This window comes from Anolis sagrei, chromosome 4, assembly GCF_037176765.1.
Source record: "Anolis sagrei isolate rAnoSag1 chromosome 4, rAnoSag1.mat, whole genome shotgun sequence".
NCBI lineage: Eukaryota > Metazoa > Chordata > Lepidosauria > Squamata > Dactyloidae > Anolis > Anolis sagrei.
In genome coordinates, this window is record NC_090024.1 from 34,640,276 (window position 1) to 34,662,441 (window position 22,166).

Below are 22,166 nucleotides of genomic sequence, written 5' to 3' on the forward strand. Positions count from 1 at the left end.
CTCTGTACTATAGTATGGACCAAGCAAGAAACAGCACATAAAAATAACCTCACCAGAAAGTCCAAAATAAACCAGTGTAGATGTGGCTTTGGAGCCTCTGGTGGCACAGTGGGTTAAACTGCTGAGCTGCTGAAGTTGCTGATAGAAAGATTGGTGGTTAGAATCCAGGGAGAAGAGTGAGCTCCCGATTGTTAGCCCCAGCTTCTGCCAAACTAGCATTTCAAAAACATGCAAATGTGAGTGGATCGATAGGTACCACTTAGGCAGGAAAGTAATGGCGCTCCACACAGTCATGCCGGCTGTGGACAAAGTTGGCTCTTCGACTTAGAAATGGAGATGAGCTCCACCCCCCAGAGTCGGACATGACTAGACTTAACATCAAGGGGAAACCTTTACTTTTACCTTAGACGGGGCTTTAAAGAATCTTCGATATGGTTTGAAAAAAAAGAGACAGGAAGCAGTAAATCCTACAAAGTGCTTTCTCATTCTCAATTTAATATAGAACTGGGATGAGACAGAAATGCCTACAAGATTCTGAGAAATACAGTGAAAATGGGACTGACAGATTTCCACATCCCTAGCTATAACCTTGCCTATAAACCCTAGTCAGAGACATTCCAAGGTTTTGACTTGAACTGTATGCCACAATTTTCTAAGTACTGGTATGAAAAAAGAGGCACAGAAAAGAAATTAAATGCATCATCCAGTGACACAAGTCTCATGAAGAATTAACTAGGATAAGCACTTATTCTATCTTGTGCACTGACAATCTGAACAATGCAGACCAAAATAATAATTAAAACATAGCTTCATGCTGAGATGAAACTTTCAAGAGTCTCAACTGTGTTCAGTTTATGATTTTTCTGTTCTTGTATTTGGGAGCATAATTATGTCCCTGAGGCGGTAGGAAGCAGTGCTTGTCATCTCCCATTTCCCCTCCAAAAGAAGATTAATTTCTTTCCATAGAAATCTAAAAGTTGATGCCAGAGTAATAATAATAAATGGGAACAAGATATTTTATTTTTTTTGTAAAAATCCAAGAATGCATAGTTTCACATCTCAATGACATAAATAATGCTATATATAGTTTAGACAATTAAGGGCAAAGCCAAAAGGTAACATTTAATGAAGTATTGACTCACCTTGCAAACAAAATGATTGCAGGCATCTGTATCGATGATAGTATTTAGCAAAATGCTATAAAATCAATAGAGGAAAGGTGGGTATGGGTCAGTAAGTGCAGACTTGATGGCTCAGGGCCCGAGAAATAGGATATAAAGCCCATTGTTTTTCATTCAACATCTGAGAGAAGCACAAAAGAATGAACATGACAGCTTTTGGGTGGCCAGTTTGATGACGATGTTCAATGAGCTCATGTTTATATGGCTCAGAGCGGACAGCTGTTTGTATTTTAAGAAAAATGGATGCACGATCCACAAACATTAAAGATCTCAGGTTATCTCCAAGGGTAATGCAGGAAAAGTCCAAGACAGCAATCAGGGAAATGGGTTGTGCAAGGGCTTGTCAAACTTTTTGTGCATGCTCTCTGCACACACTGTTTTATTATTACAGATTTATGCACTTTAGAGCTATCTTCTAACCATGATTTTATGGGCAGTGTAGAGTACTTTAAAACGTTAGCCTGAATCCAATTGCCAACCTTAACTAGAGTAGACATGGTGAAGCAATGGTATTTAGAGAAGTGTTGACTTAACCTCTAGCAACAGATACAAAGGGCGTATACACTAGCAATTAGATTTAGGCTTTACAAAGCAAACAATAGAGCAATGTGGAAAAGGGGCTTATAATAAAACCAAGGTTAAAACCAGCAGGAAATATATAAAAATACTACAACATCTGAAACCAAAATAAAGCCAGCAGCAAGATGGAAGAGTGCTATGATCTAAAAGCACTAAAATCAGGCAGGACAATGATGGACTAAAAATGATAGCAGCAAGCTATAAAATAATGGAGCACTGAATATACCCCCCAGAACATATCTGGGGGAAAAACTGTGGTAGTAGCGTTATTAGATAGCTCTAGAACACACCACCACTGTAAGATGATCCAAATAATCAATGGAAATTAGAATCTAAAATCAACGCACAACAAAAAGGCTTAACTCTTACTTTAGATTTGGTAAGGATTACAGAGAGTTTCTTACAAAATTATAAGGTAGCTCACATAGTGTGTTTCTATGCAGACCATATAATACAGTTTGAAGCCAGCTTGAGGGTGGGAAAACTACAAAATGTACATTCTCAGTGTGCACCATATTATGGATCAAACCAGAAACAGCACGTTAAAAAAAAGCCTCACCAGAAAGTCCGAAATAAGCCAGATAATGCAATGCAGTTGACCAGAGTATATCCCATGCAGGACTCAAATCCAAGACCGAAAAATGTGTTCTTGTTTCCTGTGTCCTATCATGGTCTAGTGCCAATTCTGAATGGCCGTATTTATTTATTTATTTACTTACTTACTTACTTACATTATTTATATTCCGCCCTTCCCACTGCAAAGAAGACTCAGGGCGGATCACAGAACATATATATGTGCATCAGTGCATCCCAGCAAAGAAAAAAAACCCCCAGATTTTCCTAGCCATGGATTCTGTGGTTCCTGAGTTTGGTTCTAATCCTCAATCAGTGGATACTGTAGTCACTGTCCCAGCCATGAACACCCCAGCCTTATGGAGTGTTGTGTAGGCACTGCACATTGAAACAAACTTGTTTTAATGCACCCCCAAAATGCATTATAGTTCCTGCATAGAAGCACCTATAGAGTATTTGTTGACATACATACAAATAAGATGTAAACACTACTTATATTTTTCAGTACAATACTGAAATGTTCAAACTGCTCAAAATGTTACTTTCAGAGGCTTCAACATGAAGAGTGCCCCCTCAGCAAAACCAGTGTTTGTTTTTTGCTGTGGGTGGATAGTGGTCTTGCAACTGTAGACCAAGCAAGTAACTTTTTAAAGCCCTGATTCTAAATAGGTTATCTCGCCATTGATTTCAATAGAATCTAACCCTTATAACAAACTTCAAGGTTGCAGTATTAGTAGATTATTATTTTTAAACTGATGCAAATCTTTGCCTATTATATTGTTACATACTAGAATAAACTATTTCAAGAGTTTTCTTCCCAGTGTGTGATTTGTGACCAGACTTTTTTTTGTAAAATAAAATCACGAGCACAATAAGCATGGGGTATTTCACTAGATCAAAACATAATTTGTTCTCAAGGATGAGAAAAATTGTGAGTATTCTTTAATTGTGTAGCATTAACTGAAAATAGGAACATCATACTAAGAATAAATAAAATAAAATAAAGTACCCAAACAAGATTTTAAGCAACAAGTAAGCATTGTGAGTGTGACTGTGGAAAGGAATTTTTAAATAAAGATAAGAGGAACCATTTCTCTCTACTTCTTTTCAAATGTGGGCACCTTTATACTACATTGATTTGTTTGCTTTAGAAATATCTTGTTTTGCACATGCCAAAACCAGCTTGGCAGGTATTTTTGTTAGCTGAGTTTATTTGATCATGCATTTGTCCATTTTCTCCATTCAGAAATACTTGTCTGCCTACAAAGAACTCTCTTACATAAACGCACTGAAAACTCAGGTCAGTACCTCCAAATATGTGTGTGTGTGTGTGTGTGTGTAAAAAGAATACAACTGAGAATCAGGATAAACTGGGAATTAGCTTTCATAATAGGCTTCATATTTTGTACATCTTCTATTCTGTGACAAAATAATGATTGCAATTTTACACTATTTACATTTTGAAATTAGTAAATACATGTTGCACGAAAAGCATTTGGAGTGAATTCTTTTTGGCAGGGTGTTGTCAAGAATCAATGAACACTCAGACAATGAGATATACTAATCTTTGTTAAGAATGCCACGTTATGCTGTTTTGAAATACTTTTGTGTCTGTGGTGAACGTATCTGTTATATTGCACTGAAATATGGAGTGTCATTGGAACTGATAACCATAGAAGATTATGATAAATTTGTGTCTATTCATTTTTGGGTTGTAACAGAAATGTCCTGGGAGACTGATCATAGATTCAGTTACTAAACATTTCATGTAGTGTTTGGGCTGATCCTCATTTCTCTTTACAATCAAATGATCTTGGCAAATTGCAAATTGAAACATGAGCTGAAGCCATTTTTCAACACATTAGCACCAAATTTAGTGCTTATGATGAAGAGATAGTGATAACATTAACTTTGACAAGAGAGAAGGATAGCAAAAAGTGTAGAAAGTGTCACCAATTCATTTCAGCTCCAAGCATTAGCATTTGCCATTTCATTCTTGGGTCTCTCAAGCAAAAAATGCTGGCATGTATTTGGCTCTGTGATGTGGATCAGGAAGAGTCAGTCATTAACTTTTTCAGTTCCAGCTTCAGCAAGATTTTTTTTTTGTTTGTTTGTGGAATTTGGAGTGCCCTGTTTCAACTCAAAACCTGATGAATAGTTTTTGTTACAGGTGTTTGATTCTAGATTTTAAAAACAAGAAATGTGACATGAATGAGACAGGCATATAGCTTCAGCCTCCCCCCCCCCCCCAAATTCTCATGGTGGTTCGCAAAAAGGCCTTACTGGTGCATTATTTAAACTGTTATGTTTATTCATATCATGATCTGATCACCATACTCAATATTTCCCATATGCATGGGGGTATTGGGGTAACGATACAAAAGGTTTGCTAGGGTAGACCCTCTTTCACTCAGACTCAGCCCCCACGAAACAAACTCAGCCCCCCCCCCATCAAAATCCTGGCTATGGGCCTGGAATGAGATGAATAATAGTTATTCGACTTAAGACTTCTAAAACACAGAAGTCTTTTCAACTTAGGGACCTTCAACACATGCAGAAGTAACCGGGATGAAAAAAAAAGAGGGGGGGGGAAAGCAATGTTTACAGAAAGTGTGGGAGGTATTGGGTTAACAGCTGAAAAACACATGTTTAAAAGGTGTGCTTAAAACCCATTTCCGCCTCAAAAATGCATACCTTCACATGATTATGTATTCCTGCAGTCATGGAAAACATGTGACTTCCTTCCCATCCCCCTGTGTGGACTGTTCCAGCGCATGTGTTTTAAAAGCCTGAAACAGATGATCAAGCTGTACAAAAATGGAGCCACGGACACACGGGTGGCTAAAGGGAAGCACAATGGGAAAGCAATTAGAACTCCTTGCAATCATTCCTTTCTTCTGATATTTATAATATTAAACAGAGCTTGAATTAACAGTTGGATGAAGAGATAGGAAACAACAAAAGATTCTCCCCAGGCACTTCCAAGCCATTGAATGCTAATCAAGGTGATCAGCTGAAACATTCACACCTAGCCCCAGCAGACAAAAGTCCTTTGTCTCACCCTGGTCATTCCACAGATATATAAACCCATTTTTCCTACTTCCAACAGACCTCACTACCTCTGAGGATGCTTGCCATAGATGCAGGCGAATCGTCAGGAGAAAAAAAAATTGCCTCCAGAACATGGCCATATAGCCCGGAAAAACCTACAACAACCCAGTGATTCCGGCCATGAAAGCCTTCGACAATACTTTAAAAAATCCCTAAAATCAATGGATGCATGAATATTTCTGAAAGTTGGGGGGAAAGATCCCCTGTTATCTTGTATCACTGTGTAAAAATTTCAAGGAGATACCTCTTGTAGTTCTTTAAAAAGAAAATGTTGTTTATAATAATTTGAAAATTCCCCAAAAATCCATAGATACGTGAAACATTTTGAAACTTGATGGGCTAACAGTGGTACATGTGTTCTAACATTGTGGCAATTTTCACCCCAATAGCAGTAAAAATTAGGGAGAAAGGAGTCCCTAAAGTTTCCCCAATTATAGTAATTATGCACAATTACTATAACAAAATAGTAATGGAATTTTGTTAGTCTTGTTATAGTAAAGACATTTTCAACTATACTTTAGAAACGAAATGCCAGTGTCCTCTAATTTTCTAATGACTTTTGAAACATATTGTATCGATCACACATGCCTACCACACAGTATTACTAGCACACTAAGAATAATGCTAAACAGCCTGTATGTAGTTAGGTTTGGCAGAACCCAGTTTTTCTAACATCATCAACAACAAAAACCTTATGAGCTCTTGTGCTTGGAGTAAAGGATGGATGTTGTTTTCTGTAGGATCATGAGGTTTCAGAATAAGAGATAATCCCTTAAAATAAAGCACATCTGGCATCCCAATCTGTTGTCTGCAGCAAATCTACCCGCCTTTCTTTGGAGAGTTGCCAGTGGACTGTTTTGAAATGGAAAAGCATTCTGTGAACTCATATGCAGGAACACCTGAACTTTACTGCATATCCTGTTCATATCCAAGTTATTTTTCCAAAATGCAGCAGTGGGCAAATACTCCTATTCTCTGGATATTCCCCCACTTTCCTCCACAATTGTTATTCCATCTTATTCACTTGGTTACTTTAAATATGCCCTCTACCAGGGTCTCCATAAAACACGAGGAAGGGAAAGTGTGTGTATTTGCTTTCTATAAAAGTCCAGCATGAAGGAAGAAGAGAAAAACAATTATTTGAATGTTATCTGAATGTTCAGAAGATCACAGAGCACCCAAAGTGCATGTAGAGGGGAGTATTTCCTCTCTTAATCAGGTGAGATTTTTGAAAAAGCAAAAATGTGAAAAATCTTTCATTTTAATTTTCAGAGAATTTCTCAAGACTCCCATCTACAAAATTCTGCCATATAAGTTCCATATTGGATTTCAGTATTTTTCACCTTCATGGAAACCTTTGCCTTTATGTTCATACAATCATAGAGCCACAAAGTTGGAGGAGGCCCCAAGGGCCATCCCCCTGCCATGCAGAAATACACAGTTAAAGCATTCCAGTCAAATGGACATCTAGCCTCTATTTTAAAACCTCCATAATAACCTCTGTAAGACTCCATCACAATCCAAGGCAACCTATTTCACTATCAAAGAGATCTCATCATCCTGAAATACTCATCTTAACTTAGCTACACTTCAAACCATGGTGATATCACAAGACTTGTTTAGCAAACACTGGGAGCCTATTCATTCTTTGGCCCATGGAGGAAGAACTTTTGAGACCTGTTACAGCTAACAATCTCATCAGATGGGGCTTTTTTCAGTGGCATACACCAGTTCCTCGGTAGTTTAGCCATGGAGCCTGGAGGTTCCCATCCCATGACGTAATACTACTTCCGGCAGGGCTGTGTGCTATGGCAGCGGGAAGCTTACTGTATTGCACCAGCAACAATAGGAGGAAGCAGAGGCACACTTCCTCCTAGGGATGGGGTTATCGGTGGGTCAGGTGATGCAGGACGTGATGGGTTCCCCATCCTCCCCAACGGACACCACCGGATTTGCCACAATCCATGCCAATTCCAGCGGCCTGTTGATAAGGTTGTAAGACATATGCACAGATGCAACTCATGGGCTACATGTTGTCCTTATGTTGATTTTGTGGCTTTCAGCCGCCCTCCTTAGGGTGGGTCAAATTAATTTTTGTTCTAGAATGTCTGAAGATTATTTTTAGGAGTTGTAGAAGGCATTTCCATATTGTAGGGAAGACTTCTAGGCCTCAGGGTTGTCCCTGTCTCTCTGTCTGTATCATGGGAGGATTTTTAGTGGAGTAGTGCAGCCCGTCAAGATCTTATTTGCCTCCTTAGCCTTCCATAGTTGCCCACCCTTCCACAATCCGTGCTCATCAGTTGCTTTGGACTACAATTCCCATTATCCCATTCTGTCTCGAAATAAGACAAGTTGCAATCCAAAACATGAGGGAATTACCTTTATGCCTTAGGTATAAAGGATCTGGACATTGAAGTCATTAGAATGAAGTGGAATAGCTCTGAAATGGTACAATAAGCATTTTCTTTTTGAGCTGTATGGAGAAAGAAGATGCCAGTTGTGAAAGCTCCTTGTGTAATCTGCTGCCATGGAATAAATAGAAAGGAAAATTAGTATTATAAATAATGAAGTGAAGAAGAATTCTTCTTTCTTGGTGATATTCTTTCTAAATTGTGTAAATTATGTCCTCTACATCTCTGCCCAAATTATAACGTAGGTTTCTTAGTTGCTGTTGTAAGGGATGCAGTCCTAGCAGTTCTGGTAAATTATAATACCAAGGGAGGTGCACAAATAGGATGTAAGACTTGTAGATTTTTTGGATGTTCTCTTCCACTTTTCCCTAATAATTTGAGCCTTCTCTACTTACAGGTGGATTAATGGAAAAGTCTATTACTACATTGCCTACTTCTTCATTCTGTTGCACTGTACTTGAGGAATGTACTGGTGTTCATATCAGCCAGGGTGACTCCTTTCATGATGTTAGAATCACATTTTTTTTTAAAAAAAGTGGTTCTAACATCTATTTATCTATTTCCTTGTTAAAGAAGGCTTGTTTTTTAAAAGTCAAAATCATAACTCAACATAAAAATGTAACTTTTAACAGCTTCCATCCATAACACTTGTATAAACTATACCATGACATTTAACGAAGGTACAAATAAAACAGAAAAAAGGGTGGATGGAAAAAATGATTTAAGTTCTTATTGTGCCATAAACTATAAAATGAATGTTAGTTTTAATGCATTTCCCAAAACTGTAATGAAGGCTGAAGATCTGAAAAGATAAGTATTGAATGCATCACTTAAAATGAATCAGAACTCCAAAAGAATCCAAACTCCAAAATATCTATCTTCCTTTAACTAGATATTTCATCAAATGTAAGGCAAAACTTCCTCATCCTTTTTTAGTTTCAATTTTTGAAGAAAAAAAAAACCCAAACAATTTTCTTATATATTTTTTAGAATTTCCTCTGCATGAACAATACCTTATTTTTGTTTCAAATTGGCTTTGTAGTGCCATCTTTCCTGGGGGTAAAGGGGAGTGTGAAGCAACCTGGGTTGGCTGTGGCTGTGGCCCTTCCTTCCTCCCCTTCCTCCTCTCTTGGAGGTAATCCGATTAGAAAAATATTGAAACCCATGGACCTTAGGCTCCATCAATTTTAAGGCACATCCCATATTTGGACCTCTTTAGAATTGGAGCCCCTGGTAGCACAGTGAGTTAAACCACTGAGGTACTGAATTTGTTGACTGAAAGGTTGCAGTTTTGAATACAGGGAGTGGGATGAGCTCCTGCTGTTTGCCCCAGCTTCTGCCAACCTAGCAGTTTGAAAACATGCAAATGTGAGTAGATCAATAGGTACCGCTCAGGTGGGAAGGTAATGGCGCTCCATGCAGTCATGCTGGCCACATGACTTTGTAGGTGTCTATGGACAACGCCAACTCTTCAGCTTAGAAATGGAGATTAGCACCACCCACCAGAGTCGGACATGACTGTACTTAATGTCAGGGGAAAACCTTTACCTTTTACTAGAATTGGTGAAATATGGTACTTCCTTTGGGTTGTGTATGGTATAATCAGTATTTAAATATTGGTACAACAGACCCTCCACTTTTGCAGGACTTAGGGGCACAGAACCCCCCATAAAAATGGATGGGAAAAAGATCACAAAAAACATGATTTTTTAAAATCTACAAGGACACCTCTCTCGAAATCTCTAGGTCTTCCAGAGTGACTTTATGGTCCACTTCTGCCAGAGGTTAATCACAGAATCAGACTGGAGAATCTAGAGATTCCGGAAGAAGTGTTCCCACTAGAAATCTCTGCATGCACCAGCTTCCAGCAGAACATGTTAATTTGCAATATTAATCAAATTCATGAATAATCAAATTATCCCTGCAAATGGGGAAGGCCAACTGTATTTTGTGGTGTGATAGATGCACAAATGGATGGTCAGATAGTCACAGCACTGTTTTAGAAGCATCAGATGCCTTTAACAGCCTCATTAAACTACAAACCCTGGAATTCTGCAGGAGGCAGAAACCAGGTTTTAAGTGGACTTTTTCTCTCATGCGTTGAAGTGGTAAGAATGTGGGATGTACATTTATCACTGGGTATTTTTATTTTATTTTTCCCTGTTTCTGCATCAAAGGGGCAAAATGCAGAAAGTGTTTGCATGTGTGCATGCAAAGAATCAAAGTGGAAATTAAAACTCTCTCATATTTTATTTGCAGTTGATACCCTCCCTTAATAACTAAGGTAGAAGAGAAATGCATTTGGAAACATTTACATTTATGCATATAACTTTGCTGCATTTTGTACATTGTTTAGCAGTGGCAGATGCCAGAGTTCTGCCAGTTTAGTTTTTAATAATACTCCACGTGGCATAGCTTCTGTATTTGTGCTCAGGCTGTTTACATAATATGATCACCCTGCTAGATCTGCTGTCACCTGGCATTTCTTTCACAAGTTCTGGCTGTGCATATTCCAGGACTAATGTGCACAGCCAGAACTTGTGAAAGAAATGTTAATACACACGCACTGAGGAGGTGAATGGGAATGGGGCTGAGAAGATAACAAAGATTTCTGTTTTGATCTCAATCTCAGAATTTTTATTTGCTGCTGGTCTCATTTTGTAAATAGCAAGTGGGAAACTCTAGGTACTTGTAATTAGCTCCTTTCCTCCGGTACCAAAGATACACCTCCACTGCACTATGACAGTAACACAACAAGGAATAATTTTACCCCTTTTGCAATGCAACTGTACCTTTTAGTTAGTTTTCTAGTTACAGAAGTGTGGCTTCACTTCTGAAGAGTATGATATAGTTTGATCAGGCATGGACAAACTTCAGCTGTCCAGGTGTTTTGGACTTCAACTTCCACAATTCCCAACAGCCAGTAGGCAGTTAGGAATTGTGGGAGTTGAAGTCCAAAGCACCTGGAGGTGCCAAGTTTGCCCATGCCTGGTTTAGATCCTGGCTTGTGAGTGTTGAGGCATCAATGAGTTGGATAGGAGGAGGTGTGTTGTGACATAGTCCTGCAGTTTTTAGGATAAAATACTGATGTGGGGATCCCTGGAACTATTGCCTCAAACTTTTTAAACAGAGGGCCAGATCACAGTCCCTCAAAGTGTTGGAGGGCCGGATTATAATTTGAATAAAAATACATGAATGAATTCCAATGCACACTGCACATATCTTATTTGTAGTGCAAAAACCACTTTAAAACAATACAATAATTAAAATGAAGAACAATTTTAACAAATGTAAGGTTATTAGTATTTCAATGGGAAATATTTTTGGCTTTTGGCTGATGACATAGGATTGTTGTTGTTGTTGTTCTGTACTTTCAAGTCGTTTCAGACTTAGGTTGACCCAGAGCAAGGGCCAGTTAAATGACCTTGGAGGGCTGCATCCAGCCCCTGGGCCTTAGTTTGAGGACCCCTGAGCTAAAGCATAATAGTTCTGCCTCTCCTCTCCCCCCCCCCCCCCCCGCGCGCAGCAATGGTTCGGTCTGAGTTGGTTACATGGGAGTTTGTAGGAAATATGGGAAGAAAAAAAAAAAAAGAATAGAAATGAACCTCAGAGGTTGCAGTTGTCTTGAGGATGTGCATAAGTGTACTATCTATCTTTTCATTACAATTCCTTATTTGTTGCTCTTTTTTCCATCAGTGGTGAGTGAGTTCTCTCCTTGTGTCTGGAAAACCAAACAGACGGAGAACTCACTCACCACTGATCTCTGCCAGGATAGAGATATGGAATTCAACTCCCAGAAGCCTCTGTATTATCTAACATTTTCATTTATCCAACGATGATTTTAATGCAATACATTCTTGTGGATTTTGCACCAACAACTAGGCAAAATTCATAACACGCCTGCTTGCCTTGAACTGCCCCCTTCATTAAACATTAAAATAAATAATTTCAGCAAGAATTCAGAAGAAAACAAAGTAGTTCAGGGACTGACATACATAATTGTTAAAAAGAAGCTCCAAACATCAACTTTGCCAGTCTGGCTTAGACGGTTGACAGTTAAGAGCATAATAGCTGCAACCAAATCCTGAAAAGTATTTAACCTACAGGAGCAGGGAATGGAAGAAGGGAGTGGGAGATTAGGAAATGAAAGAACAGGTAGGCGGAAATGCAGAGAGAAGGATAAGCCAAGAGGGGAAAAACTAAGGGGAGTTGTGATGAAAACTTTTACGTACTTGATTGCCAAATACCTGCCACTATGTGAGAAAGAATGAACACATTAGAAGAGTACAAAAGCATTCATAGCAGCTCCCACACATAGTAATATAGAAACAACAGTTAATAGAAAAGGTGAATGGAAGATAATCACATTGAACTTTACAGATGCTCCCACGGAAGATCTCAGGCAAATTTAGAAGAAATGGCTTTCATAGAACCATCTGCTATATTACAATCCCAACCCCCTTTCTTCTTCTGGGCTTCTCTTTCCTCTACAACAAATTCAGAAAAAAAGAGTAAGCCATTACAAGACTTAACAAAACTTCTGATAACAACAATAATTAAATTGTTAAACTTTGGAAATAACATCAGTTTTAATGAGGAAATTTAGAGAGTAAAGCCATTTGGAGGGTGGGAGTCTAATTAACCTATAATTTAATGAGATAATTAGATAATTATTTCTGAACACTGTGTGCAAATTATGAAATGTTTATGAGAAATGCCCACACTATTCAAATGGGTGGCATTTCCACACAATGGTATTGTTTACCAGAACTTAGAAAACTTAGAAAAAGTATGTTGCTCTTGTTAATTGTCATCCAGTTGATTTCGACTTAGGACAAACCTATGAATGAGAGACCTCCAAATAATAGGTCTGCTCAGGTTTTGCAAGATTAGTCCTATGTCTTCCAGGACTGAGTCGATCCTTTTGAAATCCTCCTCTATTCTTAATGCCATCGACTTTACCAAGCATTAGTGTCTTTTCTACTGAATAATGTCTCCCCATGATATGTCCAAAGGCAGTCTCAACTCAGAATAAGGTAGTCACCTCAGAGCGCAGATTTTGGATGCCAAAAGGACAACAAATTGTTATTTAATATGTGTTGTCAAAGACTTTCATAGCTAAAATCACTAGGTTGCCTGCCATAGATGTGGATGAAACATCAGGAGAGAATGCTTCGGAAACATGGCTATACAGCCCAGAAAACTCACTGCAACTCACTGTTATTTAATATTTCTTCATTGAATTTTAATTTCATGAAAGAAGATAGATAAATGTATAAGATTTTGTGTGTTATCAGTCTAAATAACATGGTTCTCCTTAAATTTGGGAGTATGGGGAATACTATTTACTTTTTTGCCTTTTGCAGCAAAATATCATGGTTCCTGCACCAACAAGAACCACATTTTTCCTTTTCGAACAAACTCCCAACAGTTGTTCTGCCAAAGGAGGAACAATAGCTTATCCTGATTCATGGGATATGCAGTTATTCTTCTATTCTTTTTGTATCCTCCCCTAGAAATGTGCCATGTCTTTTGAATATACAAACCTGGATACACATTTCAATTTTGCTGGCATATCACCGCTGAAAAAGCAGCTCCTTTGATTTCCTTTGATTAATCACAAATTCTTAATTTCTTTTCCCTGTCAGGTAGTGCTACATCTCCAGATTTCATTAACTTTATGATCAAAAATACTTGATATTAATATTTTAGTATCTTCTACAACTAAAGAACAAAAATACATTGTACAAGATCTAGTTTAATTTTCATGAAATTTTGTGTGCTGGCAGATATCGCTACGTACACTGGAAGTCCCTTTGGACCTTATTATCCTTGTTAATCATTTATATGGGATTGTAAATGTACAAAGCACAGTGCCATGTAGTTTATAGCACTTCTATTCATTTTTATTAGTTGAGTCATTTACAATATATTTTGATATTAATGAAAGGGAATGCATGATGCCTAAGATAGTGGGATACGGCAATAAATTCCCTCAAAATGTAAAAAAATAATGGGTACTTCATAAGGAGCTGAAATATATTCTTTCAGAACCTATACATAAATTACACAAGTTTTAAAAAAGCGAACTGAGCTCCATTCTTCTGCATGAATAGAGGAAGCAGAAAAAGCCTTGTTTGTGCAAAATGAATGAACCTAAAGAAATTATATAATTTATGGGCGGAATCTTCTCTCATGCACCTGGACATTTGAGCGTTCATTGGAACACTTCATCTGCAATTCAAATAGGTCTTAAATTGTGATGGAACATATGGAAACATGTATGACCATCCGCTACACCCCTGCACTTTTGGCCATGTTAGCTATCTGATTAGACAAGGGTTCACTTGTTGGAAATGAAGTGATGTTCTGTAGTAAACAATTTAAATGTGACAGAGACCACAGCAGTGATATTGTTAATTTTAGGTTTCTGAAACCTGATTTTAGGTTTCTGAAATCTAAAATCTTCTCATGTCTTACCCACCTATCCTAACCTCTTTTAGTCTGATATTCTACTTCTCTCTGCCTCCTTTTTACTCTTCCACTGTTCCAAAAGTAAAACTTTTTCCTTGTTCTGTCCATTTGTTATGAATCTCTCCACCCTCATTTCAAATATTCATTTCTCGTAAGGCAAAACAAGTCTCATTTCAGCGTGTGCATTCCTTAGGGTTTGCTCTTTGCACCTATGGACTTGGTTATCCATGGCTTGAATATATATACTCACATAATAAAATGAATACTATCAGGAGGCAAACCTTGGTTTTACTATTTTATATAAGGGACACAATTTTACAATGCTATTTTATATAATGCAGTGGTTCCCAACCTTTTTTTGACCAGGGATCACTTAATCAGGGACCACTTTGACCAGGGACCACTCTCCAACATTAGTACCAAAAGAGTAATGACTCAGTTTTCGGTCAACTTTAGATTGGATTTGGTTATTTGTGGTGATAATTCACATAACTGCATTGGATGGACCGCACTAGCTTTAGTTTCCGACACAGAACATATGCCATCCAGTAGTCGGCATCTGCTTGCCAACAGAAAACCATATTTAATACTCCACTGCTGATGTGGTAGTAGTAATCTTTAGTGGATAGTCAGCCTCCCCCCTTCCTTATTCTGACAACTCCGTTGCCTCAGTACTATAAGAGGGTTTCGCGAGGCCAGTTGTTCTCATTGCCACATGGATACGGTGTAGTAATGGTGAGGCCGTGGAGCATATTTTTGTTCTTGTGGACCACTGGTGTTTCACAGACCACAGGCTGTGGTCTGTGAAACACCATGAGACTATATAAGGGACTATATAATGAGCCCCTGGTGGTGCAGTGGATTAAACTGCTCAGCTGCTGAACATGCTGATCGAAAGGTCGCAGGTTTGAATCCAGGGAGCAGCATGAGCTTCTGCTGTTAGCCTCAGCTTCTGCCAACTTAACAGTTTGAAAACATGCAAATGTGAATAGATCAATAGGTACCGCTCTGGTGGGAAGGTAACAGCACTCCATGCAGTCATGCCAGTCACATGACCTTGGAGGTGTCTACAGACAATGCTGGCTCTTCAGCTTAGAAACTGAGATGAGCACCAACCCCCAGAGTTGGACACGACTGGACTTAAGGTCAGGGGAATACCTTTACCTTTATATAATGAGTATCCATGGATTTTGGTATCCATGTGCATCCGCTTGTGTCCTGGAATCAAACCACAGTGGATACCAAGGGGCCACTATTTATCCATCCATCCATCCATCCATCCATCCATCCATCCATCCATCCATCCATCCATCCATCCATCCATCCATCTATCTGAACAATAAGTTCAATGAGTTCTTTTCTCATAACAAACATTTATAATAGCTGTTACAGATTTTTTTTTAAAAGAATCTTCTCTCTGGCCCAGGAAACCTTTCAGGCTCTTGTGAAATTATACACGTGGTTTTCTTCCAAAAGCTGCAACTGAGAGATAAAGAAAACTCTATTATTAAAGAAGATCAGTCTAGAGATTTTAAAATGATGGAGTACAATAAACCAGCCTTTGTTTCTTCCACCACTTAATTTCGAAATATATTAAAGGGCCAAGTAAACATTTATTTGTAGCCGACATCGATTTTACTTCAGCTTTTGATTTAGTAAACAGAGATTAGTTATGGCATAAGTGGGACATGAGCATTATTGATAGATGTCTGCTCTGGCTGATATACAAGTTGCAGCATAAAAACGGAATGCATGTTAAGACCTGGATGTTAAAGTACTTAAACACAAGACGTGTTAAACAACGTTGTATTTTGGCTTTGTTTTTATATGAATTCTACTGCTATGGAAATGACAACTCCCTGTTGTAAATGGAAGATCTTGGCATTGTGTGCTGGCAACCAAATATGGATCTTGTTAAAAACACAAGATAGAACCAATGGGAGCCTATTTGGTTCACTGCAGAGGCAGTTCACTGCCTCTTCAGTGGCTATTATTATTACTATTTAGTTTTATTTATGCTACCTTTCCCTCAAAGTGAGGACTACAAGTGGCGTATGGCAAGCCTACAAGCAGGAATAACCTCTCTACTCATGCTCTGCTCTGACTGGTTTTTGAAAACACATTACTATTCGGTACACCCACATTACACTATTAAATCAGTTTAATTCCATTTACACTGCCATGCTGGTTTTGACTTATAAAGATTGATATGGCTTGTGCCCAGATTATTTGAAAGACCATGGATGTTCATAAAGGCTGTAGGTGAATGAACACTTTAAAACTTAAGGTCAATGACCACCAAACTCTTCCAGTATTTTCCGCTGGTCATGGGGGCCTCTGTGTGGGATGTCCTGCCCAATTCTGGTGGGGATCAGAATGTTCTTTGATTGCAGGTGAACTATAAATCCCAGCAACTACAACTCCCAAATGTCAAGGTCTATTTTCCCCAAACTCCACCAGTGTTCACATTTGGGCATATTGTGCATTCCTGCCAATTTGGTCCAGATCCATCATTGTTTGAGTCCACAGTGCTCTCTGGATGTAGGTGAACTAGAACTCCAAAAGTCAAGGTCAATACTCATCAGAACCTTCCAGTATTTTCTGTTGGTCATGGGAGTCCTGTGTACCAAGTTTGGTTCAATTCCATTGTTGGTGGAGTTCAGAATGCTCTTTGATTGTAGGTGAACTATAAATCCCAGCAATTATAACTCACAAATGACAAAATCAGTATTAGCCCCTCTCCAACTTCATCAGTATTCAAATGTAGGCGTATCAGCTATTTGTGCCAAATTTGGTCCACTGAATGAAACTACATCCTGCATATCAGATATTTATATTACGATTCATAACAGCAGCAAAATTACAGTTATGAAGTTATTTATTTATTGTGTCAGGAGCAGACCAAACAGTTGCATTGCATTTTTTAACAAACAGGCAAACAAACAAAACACAAAGTTTGCAAGCTTGGTAGTTGATGAAATGTCCTTTGACCAGTATCTGGCCACTTGGAGTCCTCTCTTGTGTTGCCGCAAGAAGGTCCTCCATTGTGCATGTGGCGGGGCTCAGGTTGCATTGCAGCAGGTGGTCTGTAGTTTGCTCTTCTCCACACTCGCATGTTGTGGATTCCACTTCGTGGCTCCATTTCTGAAGGTTGGCTCTGCATCTTGTGGTGCCAGAGTGCAGTCTGTTCAGCGCCTTCCAAGTCGCCCAGTTTTATGTGTGCCCAGGGGGGAGCCAGCGATACAGCTTAATGGTGTAACATTAGAAAATGTTGACCATTTCCGCTACCTTGGCAGCCACCTCTCCACCAAACTCAACATCGACACCGAAACACAACACCGCCTGAGCTCTGCGAGCGCAGCATTTTTCCGAATGAAGCAGAGAGTGTTTGAGGACCGGGACATCCATAGGAATACCATGGTGTTTGTTTATAAAGCTATTGTCCTCCCAACCCTGCTATATGCCTGCGAAACATGGACTGTCTACAGGCGTCACATGCAACTCCTGGAACGATTCCATCAGTGCTGCCTCCGGAAAATCCTGCATATCTCTTGGGAAGACAGGTGGACAAACGTCAGTGTGCTAGAAGAAGCAAAGACCACCAGCATCGAAGCAATGGTCCTCTGCCATCAACTCCGCTGGACCGACCATGTTGTCCGGATGCCCGACCACAGTCTCCCAAAGCAGTTGCTGTACTCCGAACTCAAGAACGGAAAACGGAATGTTGGTGGACAGGAAAAGAGATTTAAAGATGGGCTCAAAGCCAACCTTAAAAACTCTGGCATAGACACTGAGAACTGGGAAGACCTGGCCCTTGAGCACTCCAGCTGGAGGTCAGCTGTGACCAGCAGTGCTGCAGAATTTGAAGAGACACAAATGGAGGGTGAAAGAGAGAAACGTGCCAAGAGGAAGGTGCGTCAAGCCAACCCCGAATGAGACCGCCTTCCACCTGGAAACCAGTGCCCTCACTGTGGGAGAAGATGCAGGTCAAGTATAGGGCTCCACAGCCACCTACGAACCCACCTCCAGGACATCGAACTTGGAGGACCATCATCCTCGGACTACAAGGGATCACCTAAGTAAGTAAGCAGGGGGGAATCTCTCATTTGGTATCAGCCATTGATTGAGGTTCTGGGTTTGAGCCTGCCACTTTTGGACTCTCTCGCTTGCTGAGGTGTTCTAGCGAGTGTCTCTGTAGATCTTAGAAAACGATTTGCAACGAAAATAATGTAATGGTTGGGGGTCACCACAACATGAGGGACTGTATTAAGGAGTGATGGCATTAGGAAGGCTGAGAACCACTGCTGTAGCTTTCCCCATCCCAGGTTGGAGAAGGGAGAGGAGCCCATCCTTCTCTCCAAGGTGGTGCCACAACGGAGACCAGGGCACTGGCCAGCCCTTGTTTGCTTGCTTGCTTGCTCGTTTGCTTGCTTGCTTGCAAGCCAGCCCTCCAGCCACGTGGGCCCTCCTCCTCCTTCTCTTCCTCCTCCCGGGTCGACTCCGCCTCGGCTCCACTCCTCCTCCTCCGCGCCTTCTTCTTCCCTCCGCCTCCCTTTGCGCGCCCGGCGGTAGGTAAAAAATAAATAAATAATACATCCAAACCCTGCTTTGGACCGGGCTTTTCGGGGTTCGGGAGCGCGCGCGCCTGTGCGCGTGCCTTGCCTTCGCTTGCTTCTGTATGATGTCAGCCAGGGCTTGTCTTGTCTCTGTCTCTCTCTCTGCATTTCCGTATGTGTGTTTTGTTTGCATTTCCCCGGGTGGCTCCATCCTGGAAGGAGACCAGGACAATCTCTCCAAGCTCTGCGTCCCTTTGGGAAGCGTCCCGCTCTATAAAGTCCTTCTCCAGGCGCTTTTGGGTTGAAAGACAGAAATAGGGCCCAAAGGCTGCCTGGCCTGCACAGTATCAGGAAAGAGGAGGAGACATTGCACGCTCCTTTCCCTCCTTAAACATTGCAACTACCCAGCAAGACTCAAAACGCAGGGATCATCTACACCTGGCATGGGCAAACTTGGGCCCTCCAGATGTTTTGGACTTTAACTCCCACAATTCCTAACAGCCGGTAGGCTGTTAGGAATTGTGGGAGTTGAAGTCCAAAACATCTGGAGGGCCCAAGTTTGCCCATGCCTGGTCAACACTGCACAATAATCCAGTCCCTAAATCCAGATTATCCTGTTTGAACTGGATTATATGGCAGTGTAGACTCACATAATCCAATTCGAAGCAGATAAATGTGAATTCAGAAACTGGATTCTACTGCAGTGTAGATCCAGCCTGATTGAAGATTCTAAATGCCTCTCCAAATTCTGCACATCCCAGGATTTCATTGGATGTTGCAATAGAAACATACAGCTGGAAGAGACCTTGTGGGTCATTCAGTCCAACCACCTGCCAAGAAGCAGGAAAATTACATTCAAAGCACCCCTGACAGATGACCATCCTGCTTCTGTTTGAAAGCCCCCAAAGAAGGAGCCTCTACCACTCTCTCTACCAGGGCAGAGAGTTCCACTGCTGAACGGCTCTCACAGTCAGGAAGTTCTTCCTAATGTTCAGGTGGAATCTGAACATTTTGGAAGTGGAATGATAGCTTTATTGGTGCATGCAGTTTAGTTGCAATTGGGCCATCCAGTCCAATCCCCTGCCAAGAAGCAGGAAAATTATATTCAAAGCACCCCCGACAGATGGCCATCCCGCTTCTGTTTAAAAGTCTCCAAAGAAGGAGCCTCTACCACACTCCAGGGCAGAGAGTTCCACTGCTGAACGGCTCTCACAGTCAGGAAGTTCTTCCTCATGTTCAGATGGAATCTGAACATCTTGAAGTGGAATGATAGCATTATTGGTGCATGCAGTTTAGTTGCCATTGGGCCATCGAGTCCAATCCCCTGCCAAGAAGCATGAAAATTACATTAAAAGCACCCCTGACAGATGGCCATCCCACTTCTGTTTAAAAGCCTCCAATGAAGGAGCCTCTACCACACTCCCGGGCAGAGAGTTCCACTGCTGAACAGCTCTCACAGTCAGGAAGTTCTTCCTAATGTCCAGGTGGAATCTGAACATCTTGAAGTGGAATGATAGCGTTATTGGTGCATGCAGTTTGGCACCCCCTTAGTTGCCGTGAAGCAATGCTATGGAATCATGGGAATTGTGGTTTGATAAGGCACAATTTCTCTTTGGCAGAGAATGCCGAAGAGCTTGTAAAACTTATTAACTGCTATACTATAGCAAGGGAATGTGAGTACAAGAGCTCTAGGAGTGAATGGGTTTTCAATGGTTCACTCATGGCAAGGCCGGAAATGCCACGGTTATGTGCATTGAAGTCATTTCTGATTTGTGACACACTAAGATCAGGGCTTCATGGACATTTCATGTGTCATTTTGCAACACAGTAATTCAGTCAAACAAGCAAACCAGAGGTTAAACCAGGCATGGGCAAACTTGGGCCCTCCAGGTGTTTTAGACTCCAACTCCCACAATTCCTAGGCTGTTAGGAATTGTAGGAGTTGAAGTCCAAAACATCTGGAGGGCCCAAGTTTGCCCATGCCAGGGTTAAACCAATCCCTCACAAGAGTTACGGACGCATACAAAAATTGTGATCATGAAATAGCCTCTCTCATGAAAACCTTCTATCTATATTTTTGAAAAGACACAATTTCTTTCTTAATGCATTGTCAAAGGCTTTCTCAGCCGGAATCACTGGAGTGTTATGTGGTTTCCGGCGTTATGGACGTGTTCTAGCAGCATTTTCTCCTGACATTTTGCCTGCATCTGTGATTGGCATTTTCAGAGGTTCTGGTAGTGGTAAAGCAAGTGGATTATCTTGCTTGTTTCACATAGGTTCATAAGGTTCTTGTTAGACGTGCATCTACACACTCGCAGCTGACACGTGTCACGACATGAGTTTGGAAAGCTTGCTGCTGACTTGGTCCTTTCATTATTGGCTGCTACTTTCCGACCGATGTCAGGTGGTGCAATGCCAGCTAGATGGAAAAGGCAATGGGAAAAAGAATAGAATCAATCAAGGAAACCATGGTCCGGAATCTGCAAGACCAGATCCGGGAAGTTGATGAATGCAGGTGTATTGATACTTAATCAGTTTGACACCACTTTAACAGCCATGGTTCAATCCTATGGAATCCTGGGAGTTATAGTTTTGTGAGGCAACAGCACACTTAGGCAGAAAAGGCTAAAGACCTTGTAACGCTGCAACCTCCATGCTCTCATAGCATAAAGCCATGGCAGTTAAAGTGGTGTCAAACTGCATTAATAGTACAGCGAAGATGCAGCCCGAAGCTTTTGGCGTTCTCTGTTGTGAAGGAATGCATGGTTGACTTAGAAGCAAAACACAAAGTTCAGCAGTATCTGCTCGTATCTGAATGCGGAATAATGCAATGACAACTGGAACAGCTTCGGACTACGATATTGGATTACATGATTTTAATAATTGGTTTTAATGTTTGAGATGTTTTTAGCAGTTGTTTTAAATCTATGTGTTTATTTTGTTGGATGTATGTTTGTGTGGCATCAAATTGTGCCGCTCTGAGTCCTCTTCAGGGTGAGAAGGGTGGGGTATAAATATGGCAAATAAAGAAATGAAATTATTTTCTTTCAGCTCTAATTGCCAATTGCAAAAACTTGTGGGTTCTTCCCTACTTTGTTAATTTTTTAAAAAAGTATTTCAATAGTCTGTATTATTTTAGACAAGGCCTTTGTTCTGAGAGAAGGCTGATTTCAAGCTATTCAGTAAAATGCAGAAACCTGATTCGATGATCACAATGGAAACCATTCCTGAGCAGGAGTCATCTATAATGAATATATTTTCTTATTAATCCATATTTCAGT

The 22,166-nt window shown here is 40.3% G+C and overlaps 1 protein-coding gene across 2 annotated transcripts in view; it reads left to right on the forward strand.

Annotated features, from left to right (window-relative positions):
• Positions 1–3,544: 3,544 nt before the first annotated feature.
• Positions 3,545–22,166, forward strand: part of TRIQK (triple QxxK/R motif containing) — a 65,574-nt gene continuing 46,952 nt past the window's right edge. The window contains exon 1 of one of the 2 annotated variants that reach the window (XM_060775596.2): positions 3,545–3,633. The gene's annotated coding sequence lies outside the window, so the exon portion shown is untranslated. Of the gene's footprint in view, positions 3,634–18,809; positions 18,898–22,166 lie in introns of those variants that run through there. The other variant, XM_067467365.1, reaches the window with a different exon arrangement.